The sequence below is a fragment of the Grammomys surdaster genome, unplaced genomic scaffold (genome assembly GCF_004785775.1).
Source record: "Grammomys surdaster isolate TR1022 unplaced genomic scaffold, NIH_TR_1.0 206, whole genome shotgun sequence".
Classification (NCBI taxonomy): Eukaryota; Metazoa; Chordata; class Mammalia; order Rodentia; family Muridae; genus Grammomys; species Grammomys surdaster.
This window is the reverse complement of record NW_021604651.1, coordinates 4,068,957-4,085,544: the sequence shown is the minus strand read 5'-3', so window position 1 is coordinate 4,085,544 and position 16,588 is coordinate 4,068,957.

Genomic DNA, 16,588 nt, shown 5'->3' with positions numbered 1-16,588 from the left:
TAACCTCTCAACAGTGTAGTTCCTAGAACACAAGTTTATTGTGCCATACTTGAAGATTCCCTTGAGTCAGAACCTCAACATTAATGACCTGCCATAGTCTAGGCAAGGTGTTGGCAAACTATACAACGTGGGCCAGATCTAGCCCACTTACTTCCTTTGTCAATAAACTTTTATTGGAACACAAGCACACCAATTAATTTATGTATTGCCTCTGATTGCTTTCAGAATATCTCAAAGGCCAGAAATACTATCTCTACAGAGAAAATTGACCAATTCTGATATATGCCCCCATCTACGTTTTTAATCTGATTTTTCTTTCAGTTTTAAATATGAACTACTTTTCTTAAGTCAGATAAACCATTCCTCAAACTTATTATTGTGTTTTAAGATTAATTGCTCCTAGTGGCTAGGGAGATAGCCTGCAAGCATGAGGAGCCAAGCCCCAGCAACCATGTAAAAGCTGGGTGTGATGGTGCATACCTATAAGTCCATTGCTGTGAAGGCAGAAACAAGAGAATCATGGGAATTGCTAGCCAGTCAGTCTAGCCAAATTAGAAAGTGACAAGCTCAGACAAAGGTTGGTTCTGAAAAAGATAAGTTGGAGAGTGACGGAAAAAGATAATTGGATACCTGATATCAATGATAAGACTCCATGAGCAGAGAGAGACAGAGACAAAGAGACAGAAGCAGGCAGAGAGACAGAGAAACAGAGAGGGATTAGCTGATTTTAAACACTGTTCTCTTCCTTGGACACCATATTATAATGCTAAAACTAGTCTTTTCACTTTCCTTCTTTAAGACTCGACAGACAGAAAGATTATCTTCTCTGGGAACAGCTCCCCTACTCCCACAGGCAGACTGGCCTCTCTCTGGTCTATTCTTTACACATGCTCTGTGATAGATAGCATTTACCACTTCTAGCTCATTCACCAAGGTCCCTCATTAGTCTGTAAGCTTCGGAGGCCAGTTGTCTGCATTTTTGAATTTCAAATGTTTTGTAGAACATCAGACTTATCTAAGAACTCACTATGCATTTGATAATCAAATTAATGATATGCAGACTCAGACTGAGCATAGGAAATTATAATGCTTTCCAGGCGTACTTAGCCAGCTCACAGAAAAATGTGTGGTACTCATGGGGAAGTATCTATAAGATAGTGTGTAAGACAATTTTCAATTTATGTCTATCAATAAAAATCATGATCAAAGTAAGGGTAAGAAGTCTATGTTACTATGTTAAGAACAACATTATTACAAGTGAGCTACTGAAAACACAGAAAGTTGATTAAATCAAAGTATAAAGTCTATAAAGTGAAAGTGGAGTCTCCCTGTTTAATTATTCCTCCTCTTCTATTAAGATTTAGTTTATTATTTTTGATCTTTAATATTTATTTAAACATTAGCTGCATAAATATTAACTGGGAAACTGTTAACTGGGTAAATATGTGTAGCTGAGTTTGGGTATGAACATGTGAGTGCAGGTACCCATGAGAGAAGAAGAGTGTGTGGGATCCCTCAGAGCTGTGGTAATAAGTGGTTGTGAGGAGCTTGACTTAGGAAGCAAATTGGACGAGCAGTGCATCTTATCCACTGAGCCATCTTTCTAGCTCTCCAGCCCCAATTTTTATTATTATTATTTTTTAAATTTGTGTGTGTGTGTGTGTCTGTGTCTGTGTCTGTGTATGGTGTATGTGTGTGTAGGTGGGTAGGTAGGTAGGTGGGTAGGTGTGTTGGTAGCTGGGTGGGTAGGTAGGTAGGAAGGAAGGTAGGTGGGTAGGTAAGTGGGTAGGTGGGTGGGTGGGTGAGTAGGTAGGTAGGTGGGTAAATAGGTCGGTAGGTGGGTAGGTAGGTAAGTGTGTAGGTATGAACATATGTGCACATGAAAGCAGGTATTAATTTCCACTGGCCAGAAGAGAGTACTGAACTTTCTAGAACTATGGTTACAGGTGTCTGTGAGCATCTGATATGGGTGTTAGAAATCAAACGTAGGCCCTCTGCAAGAACAGTGTGTGCTTTAAACCAATGAGTCATCTCTCCAGCCCCCACTTCTTCTCTTCTGTTTTAAAAAAAGGAAAAACTGTCAGGGCTGAGTTTTAATTAAGATTGTTCGCAATCATCACTTCCCATCTGCTTGATGAAAATCCAATATATCAAATAAAGATTTATTGACTCGAACTTTAAATTCTACTTTGTACACAATATACATAAGGAATCCTTGGTCCCTTTGTAAACCTTTCTATTGACAAATCAACACATTTAATTCTGAATCAATCTTAGGCCAAAGGCACCTGTGAGCATACACCCCTCAGCATTACAGAGCCAGGCTGAAAAAGACAGAAGCAAGTATGTGATACTGCCCTGTCTACTTTTTCACTCAAGATCTATTTCCTGACTGTTTCAACCTTGAAACAAGCATATTACTGAAAGCCCCAAAATAATTATTTTTATTTAATAGACTGAAACAAACACTAAGATTCAAGATGTTTATTTCATACCAGAGACTGATTCATTCCGTCTGTATGCTTGCATATGAAAATGGTTCTGCAGTTATTTTTGAAAGACTAGTCCTATCATTAATAGCTAAGGTATATAGAAAATAGAAGCGAAATATTAGAAGATTCCATGGCAATGCATCTGTTGAAGTTTAAACACAACAATGGTAGCATCCATCACTCGGTCCTTTGTGCACATCACAGCTTGCTGCCCTGGCTTTCCTGGGTGGGAGGTGACAAGTCCAACAGGAGTCCTAATTGCTTCTTTGGCTCATGTCATCCCATACCCTGGTTCTGAGAATGGCAAGACTTGCATGAAGCTACCATAAAGTCAAATTCAGATCTTGTGGGTTAGCCAGTTAAGACTCTGGAGACTCAATATTGTGCCAAGTCTTAAAATCATTCCTCAAAGGGTTAGAGAGATGGCTCAGTGCTTAAGTGCATTTGCTGCTCTTGTAAAGGACCAGGGTTCAGGTCTTATTAACCACACCACAGCTATCAGCCATCTTTAACTTCATTTCTAGGGGATCTGACGCCCTCTTCTGGTTCCCACAGGTACTGCAGGAACATGCTGCACATACATATGAGCAGGCAAAATGTTCATATAAATGAAATAAAAATAATACAAATTTTAAAAAACCAGTAAGATAAATCATCCTGAGCTTCTAGGTAAATTCCTTGAAAAGGGAAAGGTTGAACATGAACCAATTCAAAGATGAAGCCCTGGGTGAAAGGTAAAAAATTACCCCGGGGAAGCTATAGGAATCAATTTTGAAAATGATCTTTGGCTGGAATGGCTTTGGTAAACACAAAGGCAAAGGAGACATCAAATGGGAAAGGGTCACAATTGTCCTCTAAGACTCTAAAAAGAATGTTCTCAAAATTGCATAAGCAATGTGTAACAACCATGGCCTTGCAAGGTTTCCTATGTCCCTGTTCTTTGTTTGACTGGGGATTCAATGCTTCCTGGACATGGAATGGCCTGAAAAAGCCATGTGTGCTTGCTGATTTTGTTTTTTTCTAATTACTTTAGAAAATTTCTATGCATTTGGTATTTTGCCTGTGGGTGCTACTTATGGCTTTTGCAGAGGGTGTGTGTTTTCCTTTATGTATGAATGCCAGGTACTAGGAAAAATGTGAAATTATTGTATAATACCATATGAGCCCAGGGAATCCGAATGATTAAAAAGCATGATTACAAATGGAAAAGTAAGTGCACTGGGTGGCACTTCTGCAATTCTGGTGATCACTATTTAGATTCCTAGGTGTAATGCAAATTTTCCAAGTAGTAAGAAACATATTGCCATAATCTTAAATAAAAATGTTATCAAAACCATGAATAGATAATTTACAAAAGAGACAAAAAATAGCAAAAAGCACACAATTTTCACCTTCTCATTGACCCAAGAGGCAAATTTTAAGTGAAGTTATTGTTGGTTTGGAAGATGTCTTACATTGGGAAAATGCATGAGGACCTGAGTTTAGATCCCGAGAAGCTGTGTAAAGCTGGTTGCTATAACATGTGTCTGTAATCTCAGCTCTCCTACAGTGAGATGAGAGGCAGAGTCAGGAGAATCTCTAAAGTGGGGTGTCCTGTTCTGTTCCTCTCCCCCTGGTCCCCTTAAGAAGGCTCTCTGAACCTGGAGCTAGGCTGGTGATCAGTGGACACCCCAGTGGTTCTCTTGCCTGCCCTACCCTAGCTTTGGGGTTACAGGCACATGCTCCGCCACACCCAGCTCCTTATGCGGGTGTTAGGGATTTAAGCTTGGATCCTCATTCTGGTACAAAAAGAACTCTTACCCACTGAGCCATTCTCTTTGCTGCCTGTGGATATATTTGTTGTGTCTTTTTGTTTTCCTTTATGGCAACCAGCTCTTGTTTCCTAGAAGTCTTGAGTTCCTTCTTGAGGAAAGCAGGGAATGCCACATTGTGAGATTTGTATTTAAATTTCAGAAAATTGTCTTTAAAACTAACCTCTTCCTTTAAGACAACAAACAATGTATTCCTTTAATACATGCATGGCCCAACACAATTCTTTTTTTTATCCAATATGGCCCAGAGAGATCAGAAAGGTTAGGCACCCCCGTTTCACGTTTTACTCTCTCTGTTAAACATAGCTCTGTACACACATATAGAGCGCTTTGCATATTCATGTTATCGTATCTATGCACTGCCTTCCAGACTCCCTCCCTTTCTTCCTTCCTTTCTCTGTTGTTTATTCATTCTAAAAGACAGGAAACGTTTCCCCAGAGCTAGTGTCTCAGCAACAGAAGAAGCAGGGGCACCCTTCGACCTCCAGTCATCCAGCTGGGTGCCAGCATCTCCCACTTCTTACATCATTTTGATAGGCAGTTCCTGCGCTCTGCTCCCCACTGACAGCCTTTCTCTATCTGAGGGTGTTTGGTTGAGCCTCAGTCTGGTCTGATATTTGCTTTTTTGACACTACTTGAAGAATCAGTCATAGTTCGAAACAATACCCACTGTTCATAAATCTGTTTTTTTTCTTTCTCCTGTCTGTGAGATTTTTTTTCCCATGGACAAGTATAAAGCCATAGCTTATGGCATAATGAAGAGTTCTGAAATAAGTGGCTAGATGCATGTTGTTTTTTTTTAAATACTGGGAGATAGGGGTAGGGCTGAATGGGACTTGGATGTCAGCGTTCAATTAGGATGCAACTTCCTATTTTCCTGGGCTTGGCAGTGCTCAATATACCAGAACATCTCACATAAATATAGATAGCCTTCTTCCCAGGACGGGTGCAGCTGTGATTCCAAGCTTGGGGTGTAGGTTGGAGATAGGTAATACTCCAATCAGTGATTCAGTTAATGTCAATTTTCCAGCCTTGGCAAATTTGGTTGATAATTCTGTCACAGGCTTCTATCTGTATGTACATTCTGGGAGTATTCACTGGGACACCCGGAGCCTGTCACAGGCTTCTATCTGCATGTACATTCTGGGAGTATTTCACTGGGACACCCAGAGCCTGTCACAGGCTTCTATCTGCATGTACATTCTGGGAGTATTCACTGGGACACCCGGGGCCTGTCACAGGCTTCTATCTGCATGTACATTCTGGGAGTATTCACTGGGACACCCAGAGCCTGCTTACTGTGCGCATCTCAATTCACCAGTATACAAAGTTCAGAAACACAGAGTCCTAAGAACATTTTCAAACACTTTCCACGCAGATATCTGAGGATCAGAGTGGAAAAGTCTGTAATGAATACAGACAGAAAATGGGCTAATTGAAGGTGGTACGAGGGAATTAAAAACCCTAATTTTACAAAAATGCAGGCACTTTATTTCATTCTACCCCCTGAAGGTAAGCAGAATGTAATTGGGGAATAACTTCTGCTAACAAATGGTGAGAGCCAAGGTATTTGAAATTGGGTTAGAAATCCGGAAATGCACTACAAAATGGATTGTGTAAACATGAGATCCTCAGTGTAGTCACAGAGTGCAGGACCTGCTCTGCAGCTATACCACGTTAATGCAGGCATAATGTACACACAGTACGGTTTACACTAGACTCTGGAAGGACATGTGGCTCCAGATACTATCAGCAAGGAAGCCTCCCTGTGTTTCTTCCTCCAGGGCAGAATTGGTCACTATCCTGAGGAAAGCATGAGTACTTTGGCAAAGGTTGAAAAGGATGCCTGAGTGACTGAGGGATACTGTCAGCAAGACACTGGCTCAGGAGACTGGAGGGCTGGAGTAGATCCCGTGCAAAGGGGGCTAAGCTTAAAGAATAGATAGTGATGTTTTTATAAAGATTCCATGTGTGTTCAGGGCCTGAGGAGGCCAGAAGATGGGGTTAGAGCTCCTGGAGCAAGCAGCTGTATACCCACAATGTGTGTCCAGAGGACAGAACTGAGGTTCTTTCTCTCCAGTCCCTGAAATAGTGACTTTGGGAATCACAACAGATACTCTTTCTCTGTAGGCTCTCTCTTCCACTTCCTCCTCCCTTTCCACAAATATTCTGCCCTGAAGTTTGCTTGTTTGTTTATATTTGTTTCTTTTGAGACAGAGACCACGTAGCTTAGGCTAGCCTTGAACTCACTATATGGTGACCTTGAACTCTTAATCATCCTGTGTCCACCTCTCAAATGCTAGAATTAAAGGTGTTGGGAAACCCTGCTACTTTAGGTTGAATAGAGCCCCTGAGCTCGGTGCAAAATGGAGGACTCCCTTTCCCAGGAGGGCTTTCTCTTCTCTACCTTATCTGGGGAGCCCCAAACCCCACACTCTGCTTGAGGAATGTTGAGCCATCTTTGGTGAAATTACAGGTTCTACTTTCTGGACTGCCTCTTCATGCAAATGAGGTATCCCAGAACTTTAAACCTTATCCAACCATTACTCTAAGAACTTCTTCCCACTTTCCAAGGTTCTTATAGTCCTTGTTCACCCAAGGAAAGAGCACAGACTCTTTCATTGACTATCATCTAAGAGAGCTGTTTTCTAAGAGCTGTAACACCAAAATCTTCTGAGGAGATCTCCCCAACAGGGCACTCACTACTAGACCAGGATCCTGCTAACCTACCCCTTCCAGACTGTGCACCATCCACTCCCTCCTGGTGTGCACCCAGGTCCAGACACCCCAAGGGTAGAAGTGGACAGTGAAACCCAACTCTGCTCCACCCTTCCTGCCTGGTGTATAGCAGTGCCTGGGCAACTCAAGGGTACGTGTCACATATTCGGTTTACACAGTGTTAAGATCTGGTGAATCCTAGGACTTTGTGTACCCTAGGCAAGCTCCCTACCAACTGAGCCCTGCCCTCAATATCTTCTCTTGTAATCAAAGTCTTCCTCTATACCTTGTAGGATGTTAGTGGATCTATGAGGATGTTAAAGAACACCAAGTTGTCTGAGGCAGAGCTAAGCCATTCGAAGTGTCTTGGGAAAGGACAGCCTTGGGTGCTGGGGACAAACTCTGAAGGCACCTACACAGCTGAGCCAGCTTTGTCGCAGTGAGTCTGAAACTTTGTAACTGCACAGGGCAATAGTGAGTGATCTCCTCCCTTCTTGTTTCTTGTGCTTTCATATATTTGTGTGGAATTGGCTGTGGAATTCCTCATCTTCCTTACCATGATCTCCTAAGGTGGTGAGCAGGGGAAATTGAATCGGGAAATAAAACAAGAAGCCAGGACATGGGTAGAAAAAACACAACAAAGCCCTCTTCTGAATCACACAGATGACTCTTCAAAGAGATCCTGAGGCAAATTTCAATAAGCAGATCATTGCAAGAGCCTAACACAGACCTGAGAAGCAGAGTGGGTGTCCCTGGTGTGTGTGTCATCTCCTTTCTTATTTGCCTCTTTGGTTTTGTCAGAGAAAAACGTGTAAGCAGCATTGGTTGAAGGGTAGGTCCAGTGGAAGCTACTCTGTACTGTTGCATTTGTTTATAACAGCAGGGGGCTGGAGGGAAGCAGTTCAGTCAGGAAGATACTCAGTATAGAAGCACAAGGGTCTGAGTAGCCCCAGAGCCCATGTTAAAACAACAACATCAGCAAAAACCAACACCAATAGTAATAGTAATAAGGACAGGCATGGTGGTGTGTGCTTGTAATCCCAGAATTGGGGAGGCAGAGGCAGGAGGATCCCTGGAACTCATTAACCAGTCTAGACAAATTGGAGAGCTTCAGGTCAGTAAGAGACCCTACTTCAAAAATAAGTAAATAAAAATACAAAGTGAGTGGGCTGGGGAGATGCTCAAGGTATAAGAGTTTGTCCCAGGAAAAGAGTTTGATATAATGTTGGGAAGAGCTTCCGTGTAGGGCCAGTGAAAGATGGGATGTTCTGCCTCAGGCAGCAGTAATAATTTTAGTCACTGAAGGAATTCAAATATAATTGTGCAATGATAGAGTAGAGACAGTTCTGTGTCTAAGCAATGACACAGCACCAGAAGCTGCCAGAAACTCAGTGGCTTGCAGCATTTGCCATGTATCTGCTTCACAGGTTGCACATCTGTAATAGTTTGGTCATAACTCCCTTCTTCTTCCTCAGTGTCTTCCCAAGAGCCCCAGGTAGACAGAAGCAGCCCTCAGACAGGAAGTACATTTAAACTTCACATCCATGCAAAAAGAGGGGCCTTAAAACTTAACAGTGGGTAGATTCATGTGCACATGTGTGTATTCATGGGCACTTGTGTAGGTCTATGTGTGCACACAGGTACACATACAGTACAGGTACATATGAATGTATGTGCACCTGCACATAGATAGCAGAGGTTAATTATGCTGTTATTCTTCAGGTGGTATCCACCTTGGTTTTGTTTTGGCCTGGAATTTTCCATCTATGCTAAGTTGGTTGGCCAGTGATCCCCAGTGAGACACCTGCTTCTGCCTCTCCAGTGCTGGAACTATGTGTGTACCACATCCAGATTCCTTCTGTGGGTTCTGGTGACCAAACTCATGTCCTCATGCTTAGCAGACAGGCACGTTATTACCTGTGCTATCTCCTTTGCTCCAGGAGTGGATCTGTAGAGTGTTCAGGATGTTTTTTTTTGTTTGTTTGGTTGGTTGGTTGGTTTTGGTTTTTTGTTTGTTTGTTTGTTTGTTTGTTTGTTTTGAGACAGGGTTTCTCTGTGTAGCCCTGGCTGTCCTGGAACTCACTCTGTAGACCAGGCTAGCCTCGAACTCTCGAACTCAGAAATCTGCCTGCCTCTGCCTCCCATGTAGAGTGTTCAGAATGATATTTCTGCACATTGGCCAAAGCTAACCCCATGGCCTGTCTTGAGTTAAAAAGTGTATGACACAGAGTTTGCTCCCAGGAATGGCTACTAACCATATGTCCATTTCACACCTCTGGGGCAAGGAAGCTTGTGATCTATACTACTACAATGACCATGTGATGACATGACCATGTCATGACAGCTAGTGGGCTGGCTTTAGCCAGGCAGTTGTAAGCTTCCTGTTAGCCTTGGGAGTCCAGCATGTTTGTGAGTCTTTCAGTGTTTTTTTTGTTGTTGTTGTTTTTTTTGTTTTTTTTGGTTTTTCGAGACAGGGTTTCTCTGTGTAGCCTTGGCTGTCCTGGAACTCAGAAATCCGCCTGCCTCTGCCTCCCAAGTGCTGGGATTAAAGGCATGTGCCACCACCGCCCAGCCTTTCAGTGTTTTTTTGTTGGAGACAATTAATTGGTGATCTATCTGTGGAGGGCATGAGAGTATGGAACAGAAAGAATAACCCCAGCATTTGGAAGCTGTAAGCAGTACTGGAAATTCAAACTTAGTCACACAGCAGATACAAGGCCAGCATACCTACACACACACACACACACACACACACACAAACTACATACACACACTGTACACATATTCACATACACATAAACACACTTCACATGCACACATACATACAAACACAAAACATACACACTCACCTACACACACATATCCACTCACACATACCATATACACATGCATACACACACCTCATACAAACATACATACTCATACACACACTGAAATATATACTACATACACATATTAACACACATACACACACACACACACACACACACACACACACACACACCACAGTCAGTGCTTCTTTGCCCATATCTTTAAAAATTCTTCACCTAACCTTCATTACAAGGTTTCACGTTCTTTCAAGTGTGTGCATCTTGTTAGTGAATGCTTCCTCACTCTATGGTTCCAGCACCTTCCCTGGAACAACAACCACATAAAAGTTCCCAAGCAATATAGATTCTACTTTCCCGTCTTCCAAGTTGGAGAAAGCTTGCAAAACACTCCTTTTTCAGGACAATGAGCATCTTAAAGTTGATCCCTGATCCCATAGCAAAGCAGAGAATGAGCCATGTCATCTGGCTGGCCAAATTGTCCTGTTAGCAACTGGCATTGTGGCCTAAAAAGGAGAGAGGCAACCTTTGGATTTTCCAATGGCCGATTTCCCAGAACTGCCCTCTTCTCTGCTGAGACCAGCAAAGACCAGTTGGCTTACATGAGGTACCTGGGGTGGGTGTTTGATCTCATGGCACCTGGAAAAATATCGCCTAGATATTTCACAGTAAAAATCATTTATAACTTCAATTTTCATATATCTTCAGCAACTTTTACATTGGGAGGAACAAATGCATTCCTCACAGCAAACATTATGCGCAGCTCTCTTAGAATCAGTTAGGAGCTTGCACAATTGAGACAAATCACAAAGACATTGGTCTCACTCTATTTGATCTTGTTATTTTACATGAATAAGAAAACAAATGAATCTTTTATGAACTTCACTTTCATCGTGAATAATGTTATATTTGACATTTCAACATACTCTTAATTATTTACTGCATTTCTTTCTGTTAATTTGTGGGCACTTAAAAATAGGTATTAAAAAATAATTTGGAAAGGGGTCAGTTTTGCATAAACATACCTTTCAGCACTTCTTTGCAATCTATTCATTTCAAGGACATTTTCCATATAGGGCCCAAATGCTGCATTTTCTTTGTGCTGCAGCTTAATGAAAGCCCAGCATTTTTCTTGCTCCAAAAATGCCAAATGTAGTTAAGAATGCCTTGATAATATGCTGTTGCTAAAAACTATTTATATTCATAGATTCCTGACAGGTTTCTTCTTTGTAACATGGTATCTCTCATTGTAGGGCTTTGGCCAACATATGGTATACATATATATGTCTGTATATAGAACAGGTAAATATGTATATGTATGTTAATTTACAGAATTAACATGTATGTCATAAGGATTTCACTGTACTTTAGCTTCCAACTGCATCTCATATTCTGAGAAATACAAATACATAAAGCACTCATTATCAGGATGGAGTTCTATACATCTATAAATCACCTTTAAATGGTTATGAATATTTTAGGAGCTAGGAATAATGTATAGGGAAGTGAGATGCCCTAAATTTCAACCACTGTCAGCTTCACGTTTTACTTTTCTATTTGAAATATCTCGTTTGCATCAAGGATGAGATTAAAAGACAATACTGGTGGCTTCTATAAAGTCATGTGCATGTGTGTACGTGTGTGTGCATGCATGCATGAGTGTGTGTCCTTGCATGTGCGTATGCGTGTGTGTGTGTCTGTCTGTCTGTCTGTCTCCGTGTGTGTCTGTCTGTGTGTCTGTCTGTGTGTACACTAGCACATGCAGATGTGGGATATACCTGTATGAAAACCAGAAGCCAATATCAAGTGTCTTCCCTAACCATTCTCCACTTTGATCTTGAAACAGAGTCACTGAAGCTGACACTCAAGGATTTAGCTAAACTAGTCCATTGGCAAAGTTCTTGTATCTTCTGATTCTTCCTTCCCAGCATTGGGATTATGGAAGTTTACAACCACATCTGCCTTTTTATGTGAGTGCTAGAAATTTGAACTCGAGTCCTTATGGTTGCACAGTGAGCAGTTTACCACCTGAACCACCACCTCTCCCCATTTCTGGGGAGAAATGCATCATTAGAAACTGCTCCAGAGCTGCTAGAGACGTACATTAGCCATTAGGGGTACAAGCTATTCCTCCAGAAGTCCAGGGTTTGATTCCTAGCACCTATACCGTGGGTCACAACCACTTGTAACTCCAGCTACAGGGGATCTGACACTCTTTTCTGGCCTCTGTGAGTACTGTAAACACATGTTGTACAGACATGTGTGCAGGCAGGCATACACACATGCAAATTAATAAATTTTATAAATATATAAATAATAAGTTAATTTTAAAACTGCTCTAGAGAGGCTGAGCATGGATGTCACAGAAGTTAATGAGAGTTAAGATGTGCCTGCAGTGAAGAGCAGGTTGCAATGGAAGAGGACAGGCCTACGCTCCTGCCTTCGCCATGTCCCCTGGGTAACTGTATATCTTTATCAGTGGGTGGTTTGTTGTTGGAATCTTTCCCTGCTGGCCAGATAATGAGCGGGCAATTCTCTGGATAAACACAGCTAAATGCTATTTGTATGTGGTTTGGGAGCACAGGCTCATCCTGAACCTGCTACACTTTACCAGGACCTCAGGATGCACCCCTGGACCTGGGTTTCCACTGAGGTTCAGGTTCCACATGGGGATGGCCAGAGTTGAACATCTTTGTCCTCATTTTCAAAAGGTAATAGGTCAGAATACTGTTCTCATTCTTCTTGCAAACGCAAGAATGCAAGCAGCCTCAGAAGAGAGAATGAATTAAAATGCTGTTAATTATGCTTGAGGCTATAACATTGCTTCCCAAGTAATTATGGGAGGAATCAGCATCCCCAGCGCTTCTGGCTCCTGGGGGTTTGTAGAGGAAGTGGGAAGAGTGATTTGTGCTCCTCTTTCGAATGTTCTGGGTCTTCCCAGACCACCGTCAAGCTAGGGAAGCTATCTGTGGGTCATTAGGGCCTGTATCAAAATGGGATTGAGCAAAAAGTGTGCCTGCTGTGTTGATAAAAAAAAAAAACCTATATTTCCCTTGTTTGTTGATTAGAATAGTGGAATTTAGAGAGGACATATCTGTTTTACAGAGGGAAATACTGAGGCTCCAGGTCTCACAGCTGATTAAAGAATTTTCAATTCTACCACCATCCCCAGATAAGCCTTTTGTCTCTTAGCCACAATGCAGGCAAAGAAAATGAAGGGAAGACAAGAAAAGGTGGGTAAGACAAGAATCAGCTCTGGATCCTGGAGCTGAAGGGACTGAGCAGATCTGTTGTCTGCAGTTTCCCTTGACCTATGACCACTGGTTACCGGAAGGAAAGTAATTCCAGGCACTGCTGAGGTAAGAAATGCAGTGTCTGGTACAAAGTCTTTGGCAAATGGATTACAGGAAAGGCTGATGGCTTCTGATGTCGTCTCAGTGGCATTTGGGGACAGCCTGGAGTTGAAGAGTGGACCTCTGATGATTACATGTGTATCAGAAGTCAGAGGTTTATTTGTTCTTGTGGGGATTCCAAATACTCTTGAATGCTGCCCAGAGGATGAATTAAGAGGGAACAGGGCCACCACAGGTACTCGGAGACGTGAGGAGATTTGATACAGCCTCAGCTGAGGTGAAAAGCCTTCCAACTCCTTTGGCTCTATCCTTGGGAGAAAAAAAACACATATGCAATCAAACGTTTCTGAAAAGGGTGCCAATGGTACCACCCATTCCAAAGACATATCACTTAAATGAAATTAATGAAGTCTCAGGCAGACAAGGCTGAGTCCTGGAGAACTCCATCCCATGAGAGTACCATGGGCAAGCCTCAGTGAGGAGCCTGGAAGTTTAGTTTCCTAAAGGTTTTGGATGGTGAGAGGAACTAGGTTCAAGAGGACACTGACACAGATTACTGGGGAATAAGTAAATAATTTATTAGAAGAGTTACTAGTGCCATTAAGAGAAACAGAAATGAGGTTTCTATACCTTTCTGATGATGAGGGTGGTTTCCCAGCACAAGTCTACAGCCAGACTCTCTGGTTACCATACAGGAGGTAAGGAGCAGGATGTGTAGCCACCCATAGCCACTTTGCTATTTCTCTCTTCCTAGGTGAACAATGGATCCTGGCACTGGAAGTCTGTTAGCTGGAGACTCACAGCAGGAACCTGGAAGTATCTAGAGGGAGGAGAGGGGCTGCTGGTGTTGAGTTAGCAGAGGCTAGTCTTATAGTTTTCACCAGAATTCTGAAACTCTGAGTCTCTGCTTCCCATGTTAGAGCAACTTATTTCTAAAAATGTTTGTATACTCCTAGACAGGGACCAGCCCAAACGAGAACTTGTGCATGGCAAACCTCAAGGTCACCACTCTAGGGAGTCTACTTTCTGAATCAAAGATTTTTTTCAAGACATATGATTATATAATATATATGATATATGATATATACATATCATATATATGATATATACATAACACACATCTATCTATCTATCTATCTATCTACCTATCTATCTATCTATCTATCTATCTATCTTTTAAACTGCCAGATACAAGAGATTGTCTGGACAGTACACTTTTTATTCCTGTACAGAAAACAGGTATTTATTTAATCATAGAAACTCAGAGCTCATGGAGCTTTGAAATACGTCTTCACTGAGGCTGAAATCCTGTTTTGTCTTGTTTTGAGTTTTGGTTTGTTCAAACAAATCTCACTCTTCTAGAAACCAATTCTCAAATTGACAGCACACTGCAATCAGCTAGAATTAAAGTTATCACTTACAGGAACCCAGTTTAACTGACTGGAGAACCTTCTATCTAGGAGTCATTACATATATACATACACACAATTAATTGCATTATTAAAAGGCTATTTTAAAGTGACACTCATGCAACCAGCCATACAGTATTGGACAAAAGAGATTTTTTCTTATGCCAAAATGGTTTTATGGAAACAAAATTAAGTACTCCAAGAACTGGAAGCACCTGATGACTGGAGAGATAGTTTAGTTGGGAAAAGCACTTGCCTCGAAAGAACCTGAGTTTGTATTCCAAGGATCTATATAAAAAGCCTGTGTAGTGGCACACATCTGTAATCCTAGCAACTGTGAGACAGAATTTTTAGAAGCTCCGGTCAGCTAGCCTGGCCTACATGGTGAAGTTTCGAGCCAAGGAGGAAATCTCATCTTAAAGAAAACAGTGGAAGGGCCCTGAGAGCCACCACTCAAGGTTTTTCTCTTATCTCCACACACATTCTGAGTAGGTTAGTATACATACCAGCAAGTGTGTACATATGGGTACACACAAAAGTTACATGTAAAACAAGAGGAAGCACGATTTCTGCCTGGTGATAGGAATATTTGCATATTGGGATCATCCAAATCAGGACCTCCTAGGATAGGAGATAAACAACAGAGTGGGGTCAGGAGGGGAGGGGGTCTTTGCTCTGCCTGATGAGCTAAAATTAGCAGACAGCCTACCTGGGCTTTTCTGCCAATTTTATAGACCAGGCTGATCAGCCAGAGCCCCTCCATAGAGGAGATTCCCCTTAATCATCAATGCATTGCCTGGAAAAAGTAGATAGGAAAACTTCCGCATCATTCCTCCTTATACACAAAGGCACATGCTTGTCCCTAGGCCACTTTTGAATGTGTTAGCTGACAGTGGCCGTGAATCTCACTTAATACAAGATGATATTTCAAAGCTAGAGAGAAGTGAGTATGAGACCACAGCTAGTTTGCTTTTTGGAGGCAGATGGCGAAGATAGATGATGTGTGTACGTAGGAAGTGATCCGCGGTATACATCTTCCCCAGCCCACCACCTAACAACCTCAGCCAGAGCCTGACACTTCATTTGTAAAAGCTGTGGGTTCCAGGAGCCATACCTGCTGTGAGCCTCAGTGGCTTGAGGTAGTGAGATAAGAATCCCCCTGAAGTCTAGTGGATGCTCTGCTAGGGTATACCACCCACTTCCTAAAGGAAGCTTCAATTGTAGAGTAGTGAAGGACAGCATTTCTAATGGGGATTATTATATATTTCATACTCATGGTGTGAGGATATATTAAAAAACGGAGAATGATTGATTCAAACCAAGAATGATTAACATTTTGGCACAAATTAGCTGATCAGATGCTAGCAAAAGCCTTAGGGACAAGGACATTGGGAGAGGAGAGATGGGATGGGGAAGTGGGACAGTGAAAGCCAATGCTTTGGGAAGGGGGACCAGGAGAGACATTGCCCCAAGGGTCTTTGGCCAATATGGGGAACAGAGGATGGAAGTTGAGAGGATGACAGAGTGAAGGCAGGACACAAAGAAAGGCTGAAGGACAAACTATGCTTCTGTCTGAAGCCTCAAGGGAGGGAGGAAGCTAGCCTTGTTTAATCCTCCCACATCTTCCTGAAACTAAGTATATTGGGAGCAACATTTTCTCTCTTTACAACACTAATAGTAGTAGCTAGCACTGGCAAGTGTTTGCTGTGTCCCAGGCATCACTTCGATCCTTTACGCCATCTCTATGACATGGTGCTGTCATAGAGACCAGTGAGATTAGTTTGGCAAAAGTGACACAGCTAGAAGTCTCTAAGCTAGAATTATAAATGCAATAAATGAGTAATTCTCTGTGTCTCTGTCTCTTTCTGTGTCTCTGTCTCTTTCTGTCCCTGTCTTTCTGTGTCTCTGTCTCTCTCTGCGTCTCTGTCCTCCTCTCTGTGTCTCTTTCTCTGTGTCTATCTCTGACCCTCCTGCCTC